The following is a 27,632-nucleotide window of genomic DNA, read 5'->3' as shown; positions in this document are numbered from 1 at the left end:
TAAATCAAAATTAAAAACTATGTAATAAGTGAAAGTAACAACTTCAGACAACTACAAAATCAGACCAATGAAGAATTTCAAACAGAATAGACAAAATAAAATTCAGACGAGAAACTAATACAATCCAGTTAAGTTTCATACCCTGTCAGACGTCTTTTTAGTGATATCTGCATGTTCCTAGATTTTGGCAATTATCTTGTTGAGCACAACATTATTATTACCTAAGGTACTTAAGTTTACCTTAATAATCTATGTTGTGTTATATTTGTCCACAATACTGTCGTCTGCACTTCAAAGATCATTTGTTTCACTCTGTTATTCTCCATCTTCCGCTCGACATGCAGTCACAATTTTGGTTATCACCAACTTTGGTGTAAATTTGGAAGCAGTGGAAGCATGGAGGCTTTTCTTACCCTCTGAACGCTTCATGACATTTCTGTCAGCTCATATTGATGTCAGATATTTATTACATACAAGCAGAGATGTAAACAGTGATCCAAAAAATCAGATAGGAGTCAGAAATTTGGAGCCAAGCCCAAAAGCCCATGTTGTGAATGTAGCCCAAGAGTGCAGAGCAACAAAATCATCATTACTCAGGTGCCTGCCAAGAGTGTACCAGAGAAGCTGCTACTATAAGATGAACATAATAGGATGCTAATAAATCCCCTGGAGATCACCGGGAGTTCAAAATGATGTTTCCCAGAATGCTCATCAATCAGACGAGCGAGAGGCTGACTTGCTCTTGGAAGGCGTTCTGTTTCAGCACAGCTTCTATTTATCTCGTGAACAACCCACACGTGTTTTTCTCTAATATTTTAGTTTGATGTAAATAACCGTCATTTGATGACTAATGCTACCTTCTTTTAGAGCTTCACTGTTACTCAAACTGGCAGCACTTCCTGTCTTGTGCTGGTGTGGATGAGAAGTTTAGGTTTCTATATTCATTGTTGTACTTCTTTAGTGGGTTACTTTAATGCAGTTTAATGCAGTTTTTAACCATACGAGCACCGTGGCCGGATGGCAATGTGGGTTGATCAGTTAGGCCACCACTCGGGTCCAGACTGAAATATCTCAACAACAATGAGAGGGATTGATATGAAACTTTGTGCAGACATTTATGTCCCCCAGAAGATGAATCCAAATGACTCGGGTGATCCCCTGACTTCCCCATGAGGTTGACATTTTTGGTTTTGAGTGAAATTTCTTGACAACTGTTGGATGGATTGTCATGACATTTGGTACACATATGAATGTCCCCCTCAGGAGGAATGGTAATAACTTTAATGATCCCTTAACCTTTCCTCTAGCGCCACCATCAGGTCAAAATTGCAGTCTGGCCCAAACTAATGACATTCCCATCAGCCTCAGTTTGTTTTACTATACTATATTTTGTTTGCACATTCCGTACTCAATCCATTCAGCCACTTTTTTCTTATGTTAAACAGCTATTTTGAATATATTTGTTTCTGTATTTATTGTTTATTCCATATTAATGTTCAATATGTTTGTTTGTTTGTTTGTTTGTTTATGTATGCCCCAACCAACAAAGGCAAATTCATTGTAATTACTTCCTTGGCAATACACCTTTTTCTGATTCTGATTTTTGTGCTAATTAGAAAATGTTAGCATGCTAACACACTCATCTAAGATGGTGAACATGGTAAACATTATTCCTGCTGAACTTTATCTTTTTAGCATTGTCTTTGTGAGCATGTTAGCATGCAGACGTTAGCTTTGAGCTAGCAAAGCAAAGCACCGCTGTGCCTTAGTTTTATCCTTATTTATTTTATAAAATAAGGATATTTTATCAAGTTTATTCACAGAAAATCTTAATTTAATGTCCACTTACTGGCTTTGTCTGGGGCTTTCAAACACATCTTGCCGTTTCCTCAGCAGGTAGAGTTTTCTCACTTGTCAGTCAGTTGACTTAAACCTAAAAAAAAGAAAAGAAAAAGGAATATCTGTTTTTATCCAAGAGGATAAAATAAACTTTGATTGTTTCCACTTTGGTCCTCAAAGACAAAAATAACTTGACATGATAAACTAAGCACATTTAATAGCTGGATAATGTAAAACGTCAGCAATTAATTGATAAAGTATCAGCATTGAGGTGGTATTCAATTATCCGGATTGTACTGTATTAACACTGCACCAACCTATTAAGCGGAGCTCTTTGATTTGTACAACGTTCCATTATCTGTGAGTTAATACATGATTAGCTGCTGTAAGCCTTCCTGCTGCAGAAACCAAATGTCATTTCTGCCATTAAAAAAATGTAATCTATATTAAAAAAGGCACTTTTCTGGATGGGACTTTGTTTTTTGTGGGGGATTAGCTGAGGACGGTGCTCAGTCTCACAGTTTCATCCTTCTAAGTGGAGATGTGGTTTTGTTTGTTTAACTTCTCTCTCGGCTGAGAGCAGCGGCAGCTCTCTCCGTGACTGTTTTTATTTAACTAAAAGAAGCTGTTTTGATGAGAAGAGAATAGGAGACCGAAAAAAAAAAAACTCCACACAAACCGCAGCTTCATCAATTAAGATTTTTAAGCCATCTGAAGTCATTCATTTCCAATCTTAGGACGGCATGCCTGCCTGGAAGAATAATGAGAGGCTGATTCTGCCAGAGGTTTACTCCAACTACCAGCACAACAATTCACTGCAGGAAGTGTAAACAATCTTTCCCTCTGCTCTTCAGATCAATTCTAATTTTGTTCCTGAAGTCAACATGCTTCTCATATCCCTCTTTTTCCTCAGCCACCGTATTTATCGAATCTTTGCGTGCATGCAGAAGTTTAAATTAAATCTCATTTTCTGACTGAGATCATACCATATGATGTACATTGTTTCATAAAAGTGTTTTTTTCCACTTATATTGTCAGATTGGAGCAGACACCTTTTTTGTTGTGATAACCTTGTCTGGTCCGCTGGGCGGCTGTGGCCCAGCACGTAGAGCAGCACTATTCAGCAGGTCAGTGGTTTGATCCCTGGCTGTAGAGCGCCTTTCCATCCACCTGTTTTTATGCACATTTTCAATTTGTGCATATAAAAAACCTTAGTAGCAACGGCAGAAATTCAAAAAGAATCCCTCAAAATATCGCAAAAACATTTTTACACTTGGCTGAGGTGAAAAAGTCATTATTTCGACAACACAAAATATGCAACAAAGTGCAACGTAAACCGACTTAGTAAATAAATCATGACGTACAGGAAGCATGTGACATAGAAGAGAACACACTTCTCCACAGAAGAGATAAAACCATCAGGCATTATCACAATATATTATGCAGTAATGTCAATTACATTTTAAACACATTTCACAAACACAATTTAGAATTAAGTTATGTTTTGTTTGGTGTATATTAAATACAATCTATTTATAATTATACATCATACATCCCATCTACTGTATCATCTGGTTATGGTGTTAAAATATTGTTTGGATGCTCATGTAAACATTTTCTTTGTTCTGTTCTCTGGGGACCAAAGACAACCGGATCCCCACCAACAGATAGAAGAATAGTTTTAAAGTACAATTCCTATCTCAATCTCTTTAGATTTTCATTTATTCCACATTTAAGTTGTTCCAAGAATGAGGTGAGCTGCAGAGACTCTGTTCTGTTAGAAAATTACACAAATAACAGTCCTTTCAGTCACCGCCACCCACGATGATCAAAAGGTTTCTGTCAGGAACATCTGACCAGCCTGCCACCTTCAAAGAACACAAGACTTGCTCATACTTTGCATCATTTTACACACGAGATGTTGAACAAAGCTTAAAAAAATAAATAAAAAGCTATTACCAAACCTACAGTTCCTGTCAATTTAATATGTAATCTACTTAGTAATAGTATGCAGTCCTGCTGAAGCGGACAAAGGAAAACTGTCTGCTGCTCTAATGTGTTTATTTGAAACTACAGTTTTAGCTTTTTTTTTTTTGTTTAGTTAGGCACTGGAGTGGTAGGAAATCTCAGCATATTCAGTCCACTTTCAAAGGCTGCTGGGAGGAATGCCATCACTACAATGAAACTGTAAAGATTCTGTCTATTCAGTCTGAATACCAAGGTGAATCTTAAATAACGCAGATTGTCCCACCTACTCACAGAAACAATAGTTTGCCAAAATGAAACTATGGTGTCAGGTAAAGTCACTGACAGAAAATTGTCTCCTAAATCTGCTTGAAACTCTGGAGTGGAAACCAAATTATCTCCAAAAAGTGAGCACTCAATCTACAGAAAGCTGTGTCCTCCCTCATCTCTTTGGTATAAAAAACTGTCTGGGAAGCTAAACGTGAATGACGCTGTGTGCAGTTTACTGACAGCTATAGCTGTGAACCAATTCAAAGACTGTATCAAGGACGCTCCTCTTGAAGAACAGTTTTCTTCATGGAACTTGAAGGCTGAGGGAAACTGAAGGTGCATTCAGGCACAACTCATACACTTGTAAGGTCAAACATTTCCAAATCTATCAGCAGGAAGTGGCCCTGAATGTGTTTAGTTTTGAATGCAATGTGTTTAGGTTGAAGTGCTCGCTATTGGCTTTAGTAATTTAGGACAGGAGCAAAGAGTATAACAGAATACCTCTGTTAGTTTCCCTTTTCTAAACAAAAGTGGACATTGTTTTTTTTCTGTAACCACAATCGTTTCCTAACTTTAAACATGTGTTTATTACTGTAACTCCTCTAACATTAAAGTAATTTTAACCCAAACCATGACATTTCCCGAAAAACAGTGGTGTAGTCTAATGTATTTTAGCGGGTATACTGTACTATATAAATATATGGAACAGAATGGACATATCAAAGTGGGGTGTCTGGTTGTCCTCCCACAGGGAAATTTTGAGCGTCAAAGACTTCATTTCCTGCATTCTGATACACTTTAATGCACCAGTTTACGGTGGAAAATACCTTTATTTAGCCTATGCGAAGGAAAACAGATGACAATTCAAAATATATCATGTCATTTGGCATTTTAAAGTGGGTGTATGGAAATCCTGGAGCTTTCTTAGTGGGTATACTGTGTATACCTGCGTATCATGTAGACTACACCACTGCCCTAAACCTAACCAAACCTTAACCATAGCATTGTCACACCATAAAGAGGATTTATGTTTCAGCGGTTAGAAAATGCTTCTATGTGTCATTCTAGATTGAAGGCATGGACAAACAATGCATTTTGTCATTTCATTTGGAGGATTTGGATAAACATGTCCAAGATGGAAATAATCTCAAAGATTTTCCTTTAAATAAATGTCTGTTAAGTCACTATCTATCGCCGAATGAGGTAACACAATGGTGATTGAGTCTATGGCGTACTGTTGAAAATGGTATTCTGGCTTGCATTTGGTTGTCTGTGGCGACATTACTGGGAAAAATCACAAGCAGCGATAGCAGAGATGAGAGAAAATAGAGAGCTGGCTACCAAGTTAGCAATTAGCTAACCAGCTACAGTAGCTCACCAACTAGACCTATGAGGAGCCACTATGTCACCAAGCTTTTAGAACTTACATTTTTTCGCATGGACGAGCAACTGTCACTAGGTGGACAGTTGGAGGCTCATCACACTGCAGCTACAGCTACATCACAAATGAAGAGCAAGCATGGACATCACACCCATGTTTTACTGAACAGTATTCCAGTGGAAAACAAAAGGATGGCGACATTGTACCATAACCACAGTAGGACCAACACTGCTGAAGCACAGAAGAACTGCAAGGTAAAAATGGAAAAGAATAAAACTAAAGTTGAGAGCTCACTAGCAGGCGGGCAGCAGTCTGTGATGAAATCCTCTCTGGGATTTGCAAAACAAGGTAAAAGCGAGCTCTGAATGTCAAACGCTTATCTGATCCAATCACTGACGGGCTTCAGTTTGTGTCAAAGTAGAGGAGCATATCCCCGCTAATTAGTAAAATAATCCCTGATCTGAATCGCTGTCGTAAAAGCAGCACAGAGCATGTGTTGGGAATTTAACTTGTGTGCTCTTCACAGTTCACCAGGTTGCTGATATAAATGCAGGATTGATAAACTCCCATCTGATCGTCCTTATGGCTCCACATTGATGACACACTTAGTGATTACTGAACTGTTAAGTGGCTGATTGGGTTACTGCTCATTATGTACTGTAATATTATTCATTATTTATTTAGATGAATTTGTGTTGACTCTTACATTGTTTTGTGGCGATTCTTTCTGGCAGCTATGTGCGTCTTCTTGAAATAGATTAAGATTACAATGATTATGATTAATATTAATATTATTATTATTATTAGTAGTATTACTGATAATTATTAGCAGTAGCAGTGATGCAACGCAAGCACTTTTTTCAATTAATTGTATGTTACTTTAATATTTTCCTACTACTTACTACTTCCATAATTCTACTTGACTTGATGATTTCATAGCAAAATATTGTACTTTTTACTGCAGCTACTTCTTTATTTGACAGCTATAGTCACTAATTATATTACAGATTTAGATTTGACATACAAAATATTAAATATGATGCATTGTTATTGATTAAATTTCCCATTAACTTTATAATGACCAGCTTCAACATTAAGATGCTGCTTCAACAGTAATGCAACATTAATAATAATCCAATATTGTAATATAATACTGACAGGAGCTATTCGGCATGCATGAGTACTTTTACTTTTGTAGCTAATACTTCTGTACTAGTATCATTTTAATACAGTATTAATGAAAATGTTTTTACATTTTTATTTTGTAATTTAACCCGTTTGTCAGCCGCCTAAAATTAAAACAAAAAGACTGTATTTTCTAACCCTGTGCAATAATTTATATTAGTGTTGGACTGCTATGTTTAGCTTTCAAGTGTAATGAGACATCATATTTTTAAGGTTTCCATTGCACACTCTGCAACCAACGTGTATTGCCTTAATTAAAAAATAAATAAATTGAAGACCTAATCTTGATATAGCAATTGTCAAAAAAAGTCAAAACAAAGTCATAATTATGAGATCCAGATGTCATTATTACAAGGTAAGGTCTCCAAATTTGTTAACTTTGGTCAATGCAATGTGATTCCATACTCTGCCGTGTATTGTAACTGAATTAATTTTACAACAATTTGTTATTTTGGGGAATCACCAAAAATACATTAGCCCAATATATCTATACAATTATTACATCACATGCTCATATTCATGTAACTTTTCCAATCAAGTTTTACAAAGTGCAAGTGTCTGAAGGTGAACAGTGGGTGGTAAAAGGTTTAATTAAACACTGAATATTTCTTCTACAACTGACTAACAAGTATTACTGTGGTATTAGTAGATTGCAAGTTGTTTTAAAGTGATACTAAGTTCCTGACTACAACACACCATTTAGACAATATGGGCCTGAAAATGATAACAATGACAAATATATTTTTATGCCTATATCAGGAGCTCAGTAGGTTTTTTTTCTGGGATTTCATAAAAATCCAATAATTAATAAAAAAAAAAGTCTCTCTAACCCCTCTGCTACTACTTAAAACATAAAACAGCTTTTCCCTGTCTAAACCAATATTCCATTAGTTATGCTATTAAAGCTCCGACATCCTGTTTCAACAGCTCCACAGTCTGGAAGCAAGATGCTCTAAACCACCATTTAACTCTGACTTTAAACATAGCAAATTTTCAGAATAATAATAAAGAAAATCTCTTCAACAGTCACTTGAGCTTGAGCTGCTGAACATTTGATTGTCTCCTCCTCAGTCAGCTGGATGGTACGTTTCTCTGATGTTGGTACTGGTCCACTCTTCCTATTCCAGCACCACATGACTTTGTCATAATTACTTTTGCCAACAGAGGTGAGAGCGGACATTTAAATCATTAGACATGGACACCCACCTCTTCTCATATCTGATGTTATCATATATCATCGTTTGATATCGTCTAAAAGTTTAACCTTCAGTGTGGAGGAGGATCACACCACGGGAATGAATCCATTCAACATTTTTCCAAACATCAGTAATATCAATTATGATACTATAATAACTGAAGATTATCATTTTTTTCATAATATTCCAAAATTATAAGTAGATTTATTTTCGGGACCAGATTAGTGCTGTCAAGTGCAAACCCAAATAGCTTTTTCTGTCTGTTAAGCAGCTTTATGACAGCTCTGTTAAAGGATACAGTTGCTGTTTTGTAGAAATGAAGTTTTTCTCCTAAAGTTATAAATCTGCACAAAACATCACAGACAGTTTAAACCACTCTGCTGTAGCTCCTCACTGGGTTTAAACAGTCAAATATGTTTTAGGCCTTTAAAAAACAGGGAACTATATTCTCAGAAGGCGAAGCACTGCTACCCACTACTTGGGCGGAGTGATTTGCTCGCAGCCCTGTGGTGAGGAGCAGAGAGTAACAACGGTGCTTTTAAGGTGTTGCGCTAATCACTCCTCCCAAGTAGCAGTGCTTCATATAGTTCATATAGAATATAGTTCTCATTTGTTTAGTATGAACAGGTTGTGACTTTGTTCATTTAAAAAGTTTTCTTACAGTGTTGATATAACATTATTAAGTTTCTCTCGAACGGCAAATATTGCACATTAATTATATTATATTATATTTCGAGTAACATTAGGACAGAGATATCTGTGGTGCCATAAAATGAGTTGGGAGGCCACTGTGACTGAATTTCTGTAACTGACAGCAGAAACATTTAATTGTGTAATGTGCATTGGTCATGTCATGTCCGATACCCGATCCCATTTATTAAGGTCAGTATTAGTGCCAGTATCGATCCGTCATATCAGATCTGTGCAGCCTTTGTAGTAATAAACATCATTTCTAGGATGTCACGGTTTGAAAACACACAGGGACAGATCTAAAAACACAAAGCAAATCTTGAGACTCCTGTTTGCATTTCAGATGTTGCACCCACAAGAGGATTTGCGCACCCAAATTTGAGCGAGTAACATGGCTTCTTTTACTCACAATCAATGGTCTATAGAGAGAAAACAGTGAAAACAGATTTTAGGATTGCATGCCCCAGTTTATTTTTTTTGTCCCTGCATGCTGTGCTTGCTCGATAGTTTTGATATTAACAAGATGACACTGATTTGTAAGCATACATGCTGCACACAAGTTGTTAAGTGGGTTTAATAGCTGTATTGCTTTGCCCTCACATTGTTTCTGCCTGTTTATTGATCCTTCAGTGTGAGCTATTTCACCCAGCTGCAGTACTGAAACTTGAATATAATGTCTTGCATTTAAAGATGGGTGATTATGATTGTTGAGTCCAAGGCAGCTTAGCAAGAAAAGAATCTAAAAACACATCAAGGACACTTTCTCTTCCCACAAAGCACATAAATGAGGTAAATCCAGGTAAAAGCTATTTTCCTTTATTGATTCCCCATGTCTAATCTATAGCAATCACGACAGAGGGGATGCAAGTCAAATCAATGACAAGGATTTCGAACAGGGATGTGGAGAAAGGGGCTAAAGACTGATATGAGGGAGAAGACCCTGATATTTTGTAAATTCAACCAACTCAACTCAAACTGGGTTGAGGACCTGTTGTGGGCCAGCCAACAAAGACAAAACTATCCTCTAAAGTTGTCCTTTACGGAGAGAGAGAGAGTGATGGAGGTGCTCGGTGACGGTAAATCCAGCCCAAGATAAATGTAATTTCTAATTTTAAAGGGTCCATTAATTCTTGTCCAGCATCTCTGCCAGTAGTAGTTTTGATGGGGGTCATGAGGAGAGCTAGCATTAATAACAGCTGCCATATTACAACTGGATGTGGCTGGCGACAGTGTCCCGTTTGACAGTGTCCTCTTAGAAATGACATATGATGCCATTAGGTGCCATTATAGGTCAAACCCCACACAAACACAGTCACTCTGACGGGGAGCGACAGTAAATCACTCTAATCCAGCCGTGAGATGAAGGCAGGTTATTCCCAAATCTCTGAGAGGACGGGGATTTGGGTTACAAGCTGAGCTGAGTTTACCAGCTTGAGTCATGATGAAAGCTGTGATAGAGCTCAGCTGTCACTCAGGAGGGCTGAGCCACAAATCTCTGATCACCTGCCTTCTACACCTCCGAAAAAACCCCGGACTCAGTCAGCGTGGACGTAAAGGGATGCCCAGGGAAAAGATCCAGCTCTTGTGCCAATGTGGGTTTTCCAGATGCACACATTTTAGCTCCACTGTGTTACAAAACCAGAAAAAAATAAAAATACTGAGTAAAATCTGACAAGCAGCCAAGCCTTATTTGTGCAGGATTATCTTTTCCTTTTTCTCTGCTCTCGTACAGATTGGGATCATCATCAGCTGACGCTCTTACCCTCATGGTCCCTCAAGCAGAGATTTCGCTCTTCTCCCTTCTCATCCTCTTCCAACCCTCAGCTCCACTGAGCCCAGCTGTCAATACTGAGACACTAAATGCTGCTCAGACTGTCAGAGAGAAGCCACAGCACGCCTTTCACGTTTCACACAGTCCCACTATACAGCTTGCATCAGCACAAACTAGAATTGAGTGTATTAAAGGGGTGTATTGGTGAGAGGAGAGACAAATTAAACAAGACACAAACTCTGCAGAAGTTTTTTGCTTCTCCTCACAGGAGACAGGAAGATACAACAGTGAAATTTACACCCAGAGAGAGATGCTGAGCGAGCTTACCTGCCCACGTCGCAGACACACAAACAGATCTGTGGCTTTCTGCTGCCGCTCCGCGACACTCCACTCCACTCACCTAAATCACTTCCATGACTCACACAGATGGAAGATAACCGGCTCCCAGGAAAAGTGGAGTAAACACTCGTCGCAAAGGCAGGCAGGGTGCTCACTGCAGCGCTGCTATCTCTCATCCTCATCCCTCCTCCTCTGTCTCTTCCTTTCCTTTGATCTCTCTCTCTCTCTCTCTCTCTTTCTTTTTTCTCTATCCAGTGGTGCCCCCCTTTCTCTCCATCTCTGCCACCCCCTCACTCTCAACCACAAGGTGTCACAAACAGAGTGTATCTGCAGCCTCTTACCTCTCTATTCCTCTCTTTAACCCCCCCTACTCTTCCCACAATCTCACTCTCACACACACACAGCTTCTGAAACATTTTTCTCCACAGCGATTGGTAATGCGTGCATATGTTAGAATGTAGTTGGGATTTGAACTTTTCTCTCAATAGTAAAAAAAAAATGTAAAGTCTGACCCTCTCTATCTCAAATATATTTTTTGGCTATTATTTCTATAACATAAATACCTGCTGTTTTTTATGTATTTATAGTTAAAGACATTTATTTAAAAAAATTTAAAATTATATTACACTGTTACTACACTATATGATACAGATATAAAGAAATATATACCAAACAGCCCTCTCTGAGAAGATCTGAGAATTGTAAATATTGAGTGTAGCCTTTAATGATCTGTTCAAACTGGGTCTGTGCCGAAATAGGGCCAGGAGTCAAGTTGCCAATTTGCAATTATAATTAGCCTTCAAGCCCCTTAAAATGTAGATTACATATATTCTCCAAGCTGCCATTTCCTCATGTGATATTCGTTTTAATTCGGCATGAAAAATGGAGATGTGCTCGAGTTGAAGGCGTGAAATGCTCTCGTGTTGTCATGTTTGGGTAGCTGAAAATGTGCTGCAGCTGTTTTAGAATGTAAGGTCCTAAATCATTCAGATCACACCGTGTAACACCACGCATCAACACAGAGTCCCTGCTGTTACAATACTCCTGTAAGCATTAGCCAAATTCAAGTGCAGCAGCTTTGATATGGACAGGAAGGCTGGAACATCTGTCCTGCTCTTATTGGGAACTACAGTGTGTTGTAATCAGGAATCATCTTAGAGCTGGGAAATATATCGATATTAGTTCGATATCGTAATATGAGACTAGATATCGTCTTAGATTTTGGATATCATAATATGGCATAAGTGTTGTCTTTTCCTGGTTTTAAAAGCTGCATTACAGTAAAGTGATGTCATTTTCTGAACTTACCAGACTGTTGTAACTGTTCTGTTATTTGCCTTACCCACTTAGTCATTATATCCACATTACTAATGATTATTTATCAAAAATCTCATTGTGTAAATATTTTGTGAAAGCACCAATAGTCAACACTACAATATCGTTGCGGTATCGATATCGAGGTATTTGGTCAAAAATATTGTGGTATTTGATTTACCATTTTCATGGTTCTTTATTATGTATGTACTGTATGTAATGTACTATTTATATTGAAAATAAAACATGGAGGGCAGATATCAAACAAACATTTTCAGTCTCGGCGGAAGCTGGACCTTTATAAATATTTTAATAAAACTGTTATTGTACAATTCTTTTTTACTTCTAGCAGCTTTCATATATATTTTAAAGATTCATATTTATCATTTCCCTTAAAGCACAGTTAGCTCCAGGTATTGAATGAGGTATTTTAACTTTCATGTTTACTACATGTTTTTCTAAAGAATACCCTTTTCTTTAATTTATTTCCAAACTTCTAAACAGCCACTTGTTTCTATTAATTTCCAGTATTTAGAACAGTCACCTAAAGACACTGGCCAATTGCTGCATGTCTTCCATCCTATGTGTCTCTCTCCCCACTTACCCGTTTCTCTAGCTGCCAAAAAGGTGATAAAAGCCCAAAATAATCTTAAATAAAAAAGAGCTTGACATTATAGATTTTTCAGGACTCACTTTAAGTTAAGCTGTTTTCTTGCTGCTAGCTCAAACTATTTGAACATTGCCTTTGGTGATGCACTCAAGGATACCCTGCCAGCTAATATTTGATTCACCTGCAGCAATGCATCACGTTAATGGGCTGTAGTGTGAGAAAATCAAACCTAGAAGATACAACAAAATTGTAAAAGCTGTAAAATATCAACTCAGAGTGTTCTTGAAGAAAAAACATCCCACCCTGCAACCACAACACAATTACCATGCAATAATGTGCAGCTGCGACAAACTGAGATGGATTATGTATCTAAAGCACATTTAGGTCACTGCTAGTTGATTATCATAATGAGCTGAAACCCGGCAGTGATAACAACAATGAACAAAGGTATGGTATAGAAAAATGTCAGCAGTAATGTATTCAATTGTAGTGAATTTAATATGCAGTTAATGTGCAAAACCACTTTATGGCCTGTTAACACATTATTAAACTGTAATTCATAACTGTGATTTGACATTAGTCATAAACTTTAGATTGTCACTTTACTTAAGTTAAGTAACAATGCCGAGCATTTTTGTATTGTTGTTTTTGTTTTCATTATATTACAATATGTTTCATATGAGCATTAATGCTCCGGTATGCTTCTGAAGTGAAATAAAAATGTTAAAGTGCTATAACTCTTATGACCCCCTTAATGCACAAAATGTGCAAAATGTCCAATGTCCTATGCCTGTTGATGGTCTGCTTTGTGTATATAAGGGTGTATCTGCATTTCTATTAACAATGTGGTATTATCATATTTATATTATATACAGTATGTCCTATGAATTTGTGCTTCATGGTTTACGTGTTTAGTGTGTGATTTTACCATTTTACTCAATAGCTACTAACTATTTCTATAAAGAGTTTAAGATTAAAAGTACTGGTTGTTGACATTTAATGCTAATAGTATACTCAATACTCAATTGCATGGCTACTAAACGGTGGATGTTGTTATTATATTCACTGTTTAACTGCTTCCTGTTATTCTGCATATGTACACTATCAGGAGCATAATCTTTGTGTTGCTATTGTTGTCATTTGAGCATCTTACTGTTTTGTGTTTATATTTCTTTACTTGTCACTTCATTGGTTGAAAATGTGTGGCACACTGGCACATTTATGGATATGTTAATTAAATTGTGTTGTCCTCGTGAATAAAAAAAATTAAATGACTTAAATGAGCAAAATAACGGTGCAATACTTAGGGGCAAGTTACAGAGTAAAAAATATCTAAAAACTATTACCAGTACTAAGTAAGCTGTATCGTTGAGGTTCATAATAAATAAAAAATATTACAGGGATGGTTTCTAGGCTCAGAAACTCTTCCAGGTAACACAACAGTAGATAACAGAAAAGGAAGAGTCGGATAAATCATTAGGATTCATCTTCTGTGGACACATGATAAATATCCACAGCAGATTTATGACTGAATCTCCTGTCCAAAGCTGGATGAGGGGGGAAAGTAAACGTATTTACGAGCACTGAATCTCAGTGGGTCTGAGGTTCACTGCTCGTAAATACGTTTTTGGTAAACGTATTTTAGCCACCTAAAAAAAGTTCACTTTAAGTGTACACTATATTTAGAATAAATAATTCAAAGCCTGTGGTTGCATGCCAGCCTTTTTTTTTTTTTACAAATGTGTAGAAAAAAAACTTAAGTAGTAGTAAGAAAAAAATTAAAGAAAGTTAAAGGTATTGTGGAGGATTTTCTTTTTCCGGGTGGATCATCAAGACTATTGGTCCTCCTAGTTGTCAATCATTCTGGCGCTATGTTTACGTAAGGCCGTTGTACGTGCTCGTCCCTAGGGTAGTTTTCGCTTTCTGCGCATGAATACTTTCAGGTGTATATGTGTGGTGAGCTACAAGTGTCTACGAAAGGTATGACAAGAAGAGAAAGGCCTCTGAAGAAAGAAACAAGACCGGAGTGTTTTTGGGAGAATGTTTCACACGCTGGCGTGCGCTAAAAGCACAGGTTGGGCTCTCCACTGATGCCTCAGTCGCGAAGTTTCTACTCGACAGGTAAAGTTTGGCATGCTATTTGGAGAAATCCATTTAAAATCACTGCTAGTGAAAGTTGATGTAAGCTATGATTAGCGATGCTAGCCCTGGCACAAGTCACGCACCGCGCAGACACTGTAAACATCTCAATTTGTGAAAAAGTGCAAATCTTCTTTTGGAAAGTAGGCTTGTATGAACCATGCCGACAGCAACTTGTAAACAGTGCACTCTCGTGCACACGTTTAATAGGCGTTACGTCTCGGGAGCAGGTAGAGTGTTGCGCATGTGCATTTTTTCAAAAAGTGGAGAGGGCGGATCTTTTCTAAAATTCGGGAAAATCCTCCACTATACCTTTAAAATATCTGCAAAAATTATATCAACAGAGGTTACACAAAGATACAGAAGCTACTTTTTCTATAAAAGAAAAAATACTTTCTGTGCAAATTTTTCTTGTATTTATGTAGGCCTAAATAGTTTTGCTCCTCAGATCTTTGCAGGGTAAATCCAGGCAGCTAGCTAGACTATCTGAGTTTTCTCACACACAACTATTTTCCAGCGGCTCCGTGCGGAGCTTAGCGCCACCCATAACGATTGTGATTGGTTTAAAGAAATGCCAACAAACCAGAGAACGTTTTTCTCCCATCCCGGAATGCTGTGTGGACTAGCCAGACCCTCCTTCGCTCTACAGCGTGTAGATGGTCTGGCAAAGCGAGACTAGTGTAATGTTAACGTTAGTTCAATAGTGCGACACGTATAAATTGCACAAATCCACAATATCTTCCTCTCTTGGTTTTTGTTCTGAGATGTGATTTTGTAGAAACTCAACCCAGGCTTGTCTCTCTTCGGTTTGTGCATCCAATTGAACAACAACTATCTGATATTTTAGCTACAGTGTGGTAAAAGTAGAGCAGACTTGTTCACAGACAGTGGAGGGCAGCTTCTTTTTGCCCTTCAGGTGGGCGTTCTGATAGTGATGTGACGTCACATGAAAACTATGAATAGCAGCACACTGAACTTTTATTGAGAGAGCACTGCTGGGTACCAAGAACTACAGTATTACCGATGTAGGGGAAATAATGCAGCGAGAGTTAACACAGTGATTATATCAGCACCAATGCCTCGATATTCTCCACACGCCTGAGTTAAGCCATTATTTACTGTATTTTGTCTTGGGAACTTAGGTGTTGATTCTAATTTCAAACAACTTCTCTTGGGAACGACTTCATTAAGCAAAAAGTTCCCTTCAGCTTCTCTGAGCAGCAAATAACGTGGAACCATTATCAGCCATGATGATGAGTGACAGTAAGCTGACTATTGATACACCAAGGAAATACAATTATACATCAGGGGACTGGTGTGTACTTTAGATATGCAGGTGTGCTTTGGAGACAAGCTAAGCTAATTCATGAATAGATGAATAAATCAATTAAAAATTGATGAGGCGACGCAAAGTCCTGCTCAAAGACATCCACGGGTGACTGGTCTCTTGGCGTTGCGCTGCATGACCTTCTTCTCTCTGAAATATGAATATGGATTTCCTGCCTGAGAAATCAGCGGTAAATGTGTCAGAACAAATCTTAATGAACTGTTTTAAAAGTTCAAGTTGCTCTGAGAGCATTTTGAGGTCGACAGATGACACTTTGACAACCGCAAATACAGGAGATGGGAAGGAGGGTCAGGAGCGAGAAAGAGATTGAATTTCTTTTGCAGTTCCACAGCCTCGTCTTATCCAGCTGATAACTGATGCAAATTACTATTTCCTCCATCTGGAACTCATTAAAAATAAGATCCTATCATATTTAGCTGCCAAAAAAAGTTTAGAGCATGACTATAACTTGGTGCATGGCAAGCCTTGCCGACAGATATAGAATGAGTAACAGCCACAGCTACAAACACACATGACAAAGTCCAATCGAATGTTTTCGTCTGATTTATGACATTGCTGAGTGATTTTGAGTTTTCAAAGACATTTTGTTCACAGTTTGCTCTCTTTCTTTCATATACCAAATAGCCAGTGATGGAAAATAACTGAGTACATTTATAAATGTCTCATATTATGCTCATTTTCAGGTTCCAATGGCACTGCAGCGGCACTTTCTACCTAAATATAGTAAAGTTATGACATCACAACTGTACGGAAGTCCTGACGGCTCATTTAAAGGTACAGTTTCTGAATACGGGCTGGGTGCATTTTTTTTAGCACCCCGACCTACCTAATAAGGACAAGGAAATCTCACTTTTACTTTTCCATAAAGTACTTTTACTTGAGCATTTCCATGTTATGCTACTTTGTACTTTTTACTCCACTACATTTATCTGACAGCTTTTCAGTTAAGCATATACGATTAAACGAATGGTTCCCAAACAGTTTGGCTTGTATCTGGTTGTAGTTCCTTGTCATATTTCAGATGTCTACAGTTTAAATCGTTAGCAGCTCCACCAAAGAGATATTTCCCATTTAAATGTCTGGTTTCATTTTAATAAACTGTTTGAGGCACCCGAGAGGTACAACTCTCCAAAAATTAAATTTAAAAAAATCAAAGATTAGAGAATGTTTAAAAAAATGAATAAAGATTTGCGTAGCAGAACTTCTCTTCAGTCCAACCACTCAGACTTATCTTGTGATCTTTGTAGGGGGCCCAACCTGGGAACCACTGACCAAACTATAAAATAGTTCAAGTTAGCTCAACCTTGACTAGCTACAACAGTAAATGTGCTGCTTACACATTATTGCATCAGTATTAACAATCTACTAATGTAAGATAAAGTAATATATCAGTTACAAGGGCCTATTTTGTATACTTTTAATATTTAAGTACATTTAGCAGATAATACTTATGTACTTAAGTAGATTTTAAATGCAGGACTTTTACTTTGTGGCGTTGGTTAAGTAAAGACCTCTGAAAATAGCATTAATTCCAGATGCAATGAATGATTAATACGAAACCTTGAGGTATGCAATGAGAGCGATGATTGTACGAGGTGAAAAAAAGTCAATACTTTCCCTCATCTCCTCAATACATCATGAGATTTCCAATCAGAGAGGGAACATAGTGGAGCAGAGCAGCAGTTGAGATTTTGCCTTTCCGGCGGCCAGCAGCACTTTACATCCCCACCATGGCCGAACCTGAGCTCAATCCATTAGCTTGTCAGAAACTTTGAATTGGAATTGATTCCCCTCGCCGTAATTTTTCATCTGTCACGATTATTTATTGTTGTGAAAATAGAGTGGGAGCTTTTGTGCGTTTGGTTTGATTTTTGGGTGCAGAATTAGAATTCAGACAACGGTGTGAATGGCCCCTGAAACACTGGATACAGATCCGTCTAGAGCAACAGCTGGGGGGGAAGTCAGCCAATTAAAATTCATTATATCAGTGATTCACAGTGTTATTACATTTATTTGGTCATTTTTCATTGTTGTAGTTGTTCAAGCTAACAAAGGATGTGACAACTGAGTTTTTAAGGCAACATGTTTTTGAGACATATTATATACACTACCGGTCAAAAGTTTGGGGTCACTTAGAAATTTCCATTCCACTCCATTATAAACAGAATACCAGCTGAGATCAGTTGCATTGTTTTTTTAACCAGGGCAGCAGTTTTCAGATTACATTATGTTCTTACATAATTGCAAAAGGGTTCGCCAATGTTTTCTCAGTTAGCCTTTTAAAATTATATCAGATTAGTAAACAGAATGGGCCTTTGGAACATTGGATGAATGGTTGCTGATAATGGCCAATGTAGATATTGCATTAAAGATCAGACACTTCTTTCTACAACAGTCGAGAACCCTTTTGCAATTATGCAAACACATAATGTAATCTGAAAACTGCTGCCCTGATTAAAAAAAACAATGCAATTTATCTCAGCTGCTATTCTGTCTGTAATGGAGTGGAATGGAAATTTCTAAGTGACCCCAAACTTTTGACAGGTATTGTATATGGAGGAGACCTTTGGTTCTTTATGTGGGTGACAGGTGAATGACAAGGAATATAATGCAGCACTGATTATGAAATCAACAAAAATACATCCAGCTAAACCAAAACAGTAGTTATATGTTTACTACCATGGATTATGTCACTTGGGGTAAGTATGAGTGGCAGCAAATGGAGGACAATTAGCTTTAATATCTCATGCTAAGAATGTAAAACAGTGGTGTGATCCAAAAGACTGGCACAAAAGCAAACAAGGACATGCTGTCATGGAGTTAAATCAGCACCGCAAAGGAGGAGGAGAAGGAGAAGTGAATGGTCCTGGATGAATGATGTCTGCAGACAATGCCGCAGCAGGTATCCTGGATGGATGGATGGATGGATGGATAAGTGAATTACTGAGAAAAATATATTCTGGTGATAATGGGTTACAAATAGACACTGTATTAAGGGACAAAAGTTAGGGAACCATTGGTTTATACTATGATTATTTCATATTTTTCACTTTAAATGATTTGATGTTTTGAAAAGGGTTTGACTGAATTTGAAATTCCGACAGCAGTTTCAAGGCTGTAGTTCTGAGATGTTGGGCATCTTACATTTGCTTATCAGCTGGGAAAGTGGTTACTCCTGTGTACTACTGTGTACTTTATCTATGTTTTTGAAATATTTAATCTGCAATAGTTGCTTTTAAAACAAATGTATAACAGCATGATATATATATCATATATATCATTAACTGATATTCAAAAATCATGAAGAATTCCATTTTGATTAAAAGGTCCGATACAGCCCTGTACCGTATTTTCAAGCTCCCAATTGTTTCAGTGTTATTTTTATCACCGGTAATGGATAACTGTCCTCCCAGTTACAATGCTCCCCCTCTCTATACTGCCAATTGCTGTATTTTCTAACTGCCTGCACCATAATTACATGCTTGAAAGGCGTGAAGGGTAGCCATTAATGTCAGCTTTGTCAGTGTAAAAGGTGAATGCAGTCATAACACGAGCTAAAGGGAAACTCAGTCACCCAATCAGCTGTCGAAGCTCCTGCTGCGTTTCTGCTACGTCCCCACAGAGATGAGGGCTGAATATTTCATAACTGACCATTTGAAGGGTTGCAGGAGCTCCCAGTGTAACTAAATATTCAGTGAACTGCAACTCACATTTTAACCCGGTGGAGCGGGATGAAAGGCAGCAATGTGGACAAGACGTGAGCCGCTTCACCTGAAACACCGGCCAGAATTCCCTCGGTGCTGATTCTCAGGGTCTGGTTTTCTGAAATTAGATAAATTATTCAGCAATGTATTTAAAACATCTTTAATTGATGGTAATAGTAGTGGTCAACATTTTACCAGTTTCTAAATCTTCATGGAGGGACTTCAAGGTCCACTTGATATGCAGAAGGATTTGCAGAAGATTCGAGACTGATTTATTGGTTTTAATGCTAGTAGTTTTATATCACGTAAATTGTATGTCTTTGGGTTTTGGGGTTGTGTTCACACAGATCAAGCAATAAGAAGACGTCACCCTGGGCTCAGAGAAACTGTGAAGAGCATTTTCACGTTTGGACGTTGTTCAAATTTTTCAGGGGAACATTTTATGCCATTATTAGAGCTTTGACAGAAATGACATGACAGGAAACAATGCAGAGACAAATGGGGAACGACATTCACCATGGTCCCTAGCCGGACTCAAACCAGTGATGTTGTAATTAATGGTTGGGACCTTAACCCCTTGTCCACCAGGGTGCCTCATGTATTAAACCCTAATCAATATTTGTTTGCTATATAGTATATTCAATTTAATAAGAAAAAAATGATATAATTGGTTTGATATATTACATTTAGAGATCCTGACATGTTTTGAAAACAGGATACAAACTGATTAAAATACAGACTAGTCGAACACATATAACTTGATACTTCTTAATGGTTTTATTTACATACAATTATATACATTTAAATCAATCAAGCAAATAACAAACTATGATAAAATTGGTTATTGTGTTTTCCATAATAATGGTAGTATAACAAAAAATTTAAATAAACCTCTGTATTGTAATCTTACTTAAAATCATTTTTAGTTTCCTGATACTTTTATGATGCTGTATTTGCATCTTTACTTCAAAGAGCAGTGCTTTTCTGTTTTTATCTTCGACTGATGTTCAGTTCAATTCCAGCATTGCTTTAGAAAAATATTAACTGTTACTGGAAATTACGCCTCATGACTCTGGTGTAAAGGTGAAAAAAACTGAAAGGCCAGAAAAGGTGGGGAAGCCCTGCTTTAAACCTGCATTAAATTAACACACAGCTAGAACGTAAACTTCTGATGTATCCTTGAGCAAGTCACTTGGTTGCTCCGTTTGTTGTTGACCTCCCTAGAGACAGGCGGCTAGCAGATATCAATAAAGTCTCACATTATCATAATACTGGAACAGCAGCCAAGTCATTAGTGTATATATATATATATATATATATATATATATATATATATATATATACTGTATAGAATGTCACCAGACATATGTGAAGAAAAACTCCGTTATGGTCCTTAAAAGTGTCTTCGACAGATAAACTCTCTGATCCACTTTCAAATGGAGGCAACAGGAATCCTTTTACTCTCCAGTGACATTTGGCATAAACAACTGCAACAGAAAACCAGAAGCTGCAGATAATGTGGTGTTGGGGAGAAGATAATAACGATTTTTTTAAATGATTTGGGTATTTGTCCATGTTTAGGAAACAAACACAGACGATGTTTCACTGTAGGCCAACACTTTCACTGAGTTCTGTTCTGATCAAACCCTGAGGGTCCTCCACAGCCTTTTCACCGACATACACCTACTCATCTGCCTACAGTATGTTTCTGGAACAAAGCATTTGGCTCAACCTCTTATCTGGTAATCAATGTGAAGAGACCACTCAACATAATTGATATAGGATGTGATGATGTATTTTTTTTCCAAGACTCAAGCACACACGCATGCAAAAAGCTGGAGCACCCGGTGAAGTGGAGATTGAAGAGGAAGGCCTTCTTGTAGAGGATAAGTTTGAATTTGCACATGAATAACAGCAAATAATGAATTCCTCCTACCTGTTATTGTTTGAAGTGAAGCAGTACACGTGTTCCCTCTTAAATGGAGCCCCACAATCAGACAGTGTGGTGCTTATGTCATTGTTTGAGATGCATCACCATTGTGGTACATCACAAGCTGTTTAACTATGTCTGAGTAAATCCATTGTGAATCATTTAGGAGTTGCATTACTTCTAAAACTATATATGATAGCATTTCATACAACTTAAGTAACATTATGTTTTATTTACATTTGGATAGTTTTCTACTTTTGTATAGGACTAGTGACAATCGATAGTTCATGTATTTTTTATTTAAAGCACCGAGTAAGAAGAGAAACAGAGATGCTGTAACTGACAGTTGTACGTCAATAAGCAAAACATCAGAGCTTGGGGACCTGAATGTGTAAATGTCCTACAATAAGTAACATTAAGCTTTTGCACTGAGAGAGAGCAGAACTCCCAGCGGCTTGTCTGACTCACTCATCTGAGCGAGTAAAATATAACAGAGCAGTGATGGACATGGCTCCTGTCTCACCGGGTTCCCTCCACTTACGCTTCTATGAATTATGGATTAAATATGTAGTCTTCACCGAAAAACTGCTGTTCGGAGAAAAACAACCAAGTGTCTTTTTAACCACATTACCATAGTGTAAAGGCCTCAGTGTGGCCCAAACAAAGCGATCTGTCTAATACTTTCACAATATCTGAAACCACCTTTCCAACAGGGGAATTCAAGGAGCTGCGTCTGGCAATTTTTGTAACTTTGCAGAACATACAATCCAACCATCATGCTGACTTTATGTAGAGATTGGCCAAGTGTGTGGAGGTGAGAGAGTAGGCGGGATTTATACTCCTCTCTCAAGCTATCTTTTTTCATCCTTCACACAACTACAGACCTTTTTCACGTCAAACATTTTGACCTGTCACAGCAGGAAAAGCACAGGTAAAAGGAAATTGTGTGTCCCAGTAAGCCATGACAGTGAGCCAGTATGCACAGTACCAGTTCCCTAGAACTAGCTCACCTAAATGGAATGCAGTTGTTTTTAATGTTTTTAATGTTATTAATTATAGCTGTGCTTTTCTTGCTATGACAATCCAAAATGGCTGCTGTGAAAAAGGTATCTTTCCATCACTTTTGTGTCTACAACCAAGCGCAACACTATGAATGCCTTCAATGTGTCGCCCCAACATCAAACCTTACCATGATCTTTGACTAACCCTAACCAGGGGGAGAGCCAGATGTTGTAAACATTCGGGGCTCAGCCCAGACCAATTTTTCAAGCCATTTGCCAATGCCTAAGAATCTGTGCATCAACGTGGTGTTGCCTGAGCACATTACTATACATGAGGGCTGGGTAAAGGATGCTGATAGCCAGGCTCTCATTGGCTAGCTTTTAGCCAATCAGAGTCAAACAGCTTAGCTCGTTGAATATTAATGAGAACTGGCACAAATCAAGCTGAGTCTTCCTGCAGGCTTTCTATACCACGCTAGAAGGGCTTGAAACAAGGTAACCAAGGTATTTTTTTCAACAAAAAATGTTTCAGTCCATGGTAGAACTTCAGACATTACCACAAAGTAATGAAATGAAATACGTGTGGCAGGGCACCTTTAAGTCCAGTTCAGACCAAAGATTCGAGACGAGACAAGCTGAAACTTGCAACTACTTGCATTGCACCGGTCTGCAGCGTTCTAAAACATGCCAGTTCACACCAATGCGACGAGACGGTGTATCATCTCCATAGCAACGACTCTTTGTACATTCTGACTTCCAGGCTTTTTGTGGCTGAATATATCATTTATCTGACTATATCATCTAAATTTGAATGTGGATAACGTTAGTGATAGTGAGATGCTTGCTACAGTTACATTTCTAAAGATGAATCGGCATTTTATTTCTTTGATTCATGGCTTTGTCCTAGGCGCTCCCTCTCTTCAGTCACGCTCTAGCTGGCTCGACCACATACTGTGCTTGCGGGCACATGTTGAGCCTCCGTCTAAAACTCTGCCTTTTCGACCAGTTAACAGTTTATAACATAGAAATAAAATGGATTATGGATAATTTTATTTTTATAGTTTGTAGCTGACTTTACAAGATGACTTTGCTACTGGCTGTTGAAACAGGTGACCTCCCTTTCGTTCCACAACCAGCCTGTGGCGAGTGGACAAGCTGAGTCGCAGCGACACCATCAGCTGGCTTGAGTTGAGCTGAGACAGGCCGGTCCAGACCACTTCAACTTTTCTCAGAAAAAAAAAAGGATTTGCTGGTAAATTGAATATCTTTTATATTGAGTTCTGACTTTGCTTAGCCTGCTGCCACTGTGACTTGGATAAGAGTCTGAAAATGGATAGATGAAAGGATGAAAGCTGGAAATGCTTTAACAATTACAGTTCACAAGTGGAGAAACCGCACACACCTAGGCCACTACGATGATATCAAGCAACCACTTTGGTCCCCTCACTTGCCGGCTGAGTGCTTGCTGTGGTAATGTCACATCTCAAACCAAACAGATTGCTTGACTGCAGCTTATCACACGTGGTTGACATGCTCTACTTAAAACCCAGTGCATCCAAAGTTCAACTACCTTTGGTTTGACACTGTGACCACTGAGTGTAAAGAAACAAACAATTTATGGCAGCACACTTTCCCCTTCCCTCATACGTTATGAGCCGGTGTCACCTCTTTTATTCAGGGCAGGCAATCCAAACTGATGCTGTAATGAGCTGATGTTTGTTATGCTACAGGCTGCATCAGATGAGACATGATGCTGTCACCCATGGTACTGAATCACCATCTGAGCCTTTGATCAAACTGTCCCTCGTTTGATCAAAGAAAAGTTCTCAAACTATTTCAATGCTATATCTGGTGTAAAATGTCCTCATCCTGGCTTTGTTTCTTCTTTTTTTTACGGTTATTAAACCAGAACATGACCTTATTTACACAAACGACTTGGGAAGTTAACTGTGGGGGAGGATGTGTTACACATTATTAATTTGCCAATAACCGCATGCAATGATTATGTGCTGCCAGCTACTTTGCTGGAGCAGTTGGGGGCAAAGTGCCATGCTCAGGGGCACATCAATTATATTTTTGACACTGAACCAGACTGACGTAAGTTGTACAATGGCCTGAAAGTTTAATGTGTTAAATCAATTGTTAAAATACTCACATTTAGGCTTTTAACTAGTAGAAATGCCAGCAAAATAATTAATACTTTTCTAAATCAACGCAACCTGAATACCTCTGGTTTTGAGTCGTGAAGTGTAAACATGTTTTGTGTTTTCTATATATTTAAACAGTTTATTTGTGTTATTATTTTAACAGTTCTACAAAAATGATTAGATTTCCATTCGGCTGCCCACACAAGTTTGCCCTAATTCATGATAACAGAGTACATCTGTGCAGGCACTTAACCGTACCTGTCATCCCATAAACACTTTTCTTAAAGCTTAGATGTACTTGGTTGAGTATTTACACTGAGTAACTTAGTAGATGAAAAATTACAGAAATAGTTGTGTAAAGGATGGAAAAACAACTAGAGAACTAGGTGTTAATATTGGAGTGTTGGTTTCTGAAAATCACAGAAACAGTCGGACCATGGGTTAGACACAGCCTCCCAAATCTGATGTGGTAAAGGTGTGGTGGGAGGGGGTTTCTGAAGCTATTCAACCGTCCGACAAGAAGTTCTGATAAAGTATACTGGTCCCTTCCATATTGAGACATACTAACAAACAAGTCTGCCTTGTTTAAGATGTTTGCTGCTTGACCAATCTTTTGAATCTAACTGTTTTAAATGTTTGTTGCACTCGCAGCCCACTCTTTTTATTTACTGTATGTATTTTTTCTTGCAACCCATCGTTACATTCATGCAGCCCACTCGCAGAGTGCAGTCTGGTTATGATGATGTAATTAAGTTTGGACTCCTCCGACGGCAGCAGCTTGCTTAAAAAAACAAACAAACCATCACCTCCTACAGTTCAGTCAATGGTGCTTGGTAGAGGATGCGATCCACGAGCAAAAATAAGCTATAAAAATAAGATATAAGCTCAGATGAGATAATAACTGCAAAACTGTGCTGAAAACGCGACAATTAAAAAAAGAAAAGATCTAGAAAGTGACGCAGCCAGATGATCTTAACTGAGCAACTATTTTATTAAAGCCAGCTTGCAGTTTGAGTGTAAACGCCAAATGAAGACAATAAGACGCGTAAGCTAAGCTACTTACGAGCAGTGCAGCATGCTAGCGGTTGTGCAAAACATAAGACAAAGTTGCCTGCAAACCATGTTTATGAATCATAATGAACTCTTTCTCACTGCTAACAGTGACAATAAAGAGCCAGTACCAAGCCGCAGCCATGAGCTCATAACTCCAGAGTGGACACTAGGATTGCTCATTGATTAAATATTATAAGAACTAGAATTAATATGAATGAAGAGTATGGTGTAGTCCTGCTCTATATGAAAAATGCCCTGAGATAATCAATGATGCCAGGTGATTCGGCACTACATTGATCAAAAAGCTTTGTAAAAAGCAGAGATTTATTTATAAAATGTGATTTAATGTCAGAAGCAGAGCCAGGACCCAGTAGTGTGCAAGGGATAGCGGCTATCAGTGTGGAAGCCACATCTACTGTAAGCTGTTGTAAACAAGCAAACATGATCAGATTAGTTACAATAAAACCCCTTTCTATGCCCAAATGTTACTAGTGCCCCATTATGCCTTTTATCCTTGAAAGTTGGATCCAATCCAATCCAATCCACTTTATTTATATAGCACGATTTTAACAAACACAAGGATAGTAAATATACAAAGCCCACAATTGTAAGGGAATAGGATCAAAGTAATATGAAATATTATCCAAAGAAAAAATAGAAGATGGTGTCATTAGAAAGTGCAATACATTTTATTTTATTCTTTTATATTTTTCTTTTTATTTATTCTTTTATTTCATTTTAATGTTTGGATATATGTGAAAAAAATTTTGCACAGAAAATAGATTCTGGTATTGTGTTACTGTAAAGATGTCTTTGTAATACTCTATGACATGAGGGTCACCCCTCAACGATCTCTCGAGGATAAATAAAGGTTGAATTGTGAAGCTACACTTACTGTATTTGCACTAAATTGAAAATGGTGATATTTTACAAAAATACACCGAATTACAAGGCTGTAGAGAACAGTGCGCTATTGCAGACTTTTATACTTAAGTTTTAAATACATTATTTTAATATAGTCAGTTGTCAAGTAAAGTGGGCCGGTCTAAGGCATGAAACTCCAGAACTGAAAATTAATTTGTTGGTTACAGATGTTGTAACAGGCAGGCAGCTGATATACTGTTGCCCTCCTAAACTCTACTACAGCAGCGGTATTTCAGTGGAAGGACACGTCACTCCTAGTCTGCTGTAGCAGCTCTGTGTCCTTGAGAGCACGACTGTGCAATGAAGCAACAAAGTGCTTTATTAGATGTCCCCTGACAGATCTGGTCTGAGGTAGAATCCATGTCTCCAGTAAGAGAGATGATGTTTGGCTGCAGCTCAAGAGGGAGGTTCCACTGGGTATCTATCACTGGAGGTGACTGGGTGTCAAATAAAAAAGCAGTGCTGTGTAATTTTACAGGATGAAAGTCAATACAGTCAATACAGGCAATCATCTAAGGGGACGCCTCTGGCCTTTCCTTAAGATACTCACTGGTACAGTATTCACAACTGTCCTGGGCCTGGGTGAGGGAAATCACTTTTTTTTTTTAAATCCTCCAAATCACTTGTATTCAAGTATTGTATTTTATTGATTATATGATATATGATCAGAAAATAGCTTTTATAGTTTCCAAGAGGCCAAGTTTTTGAATTTTAATTAAATTTTAAAACCTAAAGACAGTCAGTTTACAATCATAAAAACAAAAAAAGGAGCAAATTCTCATTTTAGAAAAGCTGGAACCTGTCAATTTTCCTTCAATATTTGTTC

At 37.9% G+C, this 27,632-nt stretch overlaps 1 pseudogene; it reads right to left on the bottom strand.

The window, feature by feature from the left end:
- LOC120563406 overlaps positions 1–19,871 on the bottom strand; it is a 45,476-nt pseudogene extending 25,605 nt beyond the window's left edge.
- Between the last annotated feature and the right edge of the window lie 7,761 nt (positions 19,872–27,632).

The sequence above is a fragment of the Perca fluviatilis genome, chromosome 8 (assembly GCF_010015445.1).
Source record: "Perca fluviatilis chromosome 8, GENO_Pfluv_1.0, whole genome shotgun sequence".
NCBI lineage: Eukaryota > Metazoa > Chordata > Actinopteri > Perciformes > Percidae > Perca > Perca fluviatilis.
The sequence above is the reverse complement of the archived record's forward strand: the minus strand, read 5'-3'. Positions and strand labels throughout refer to the sequence as shown.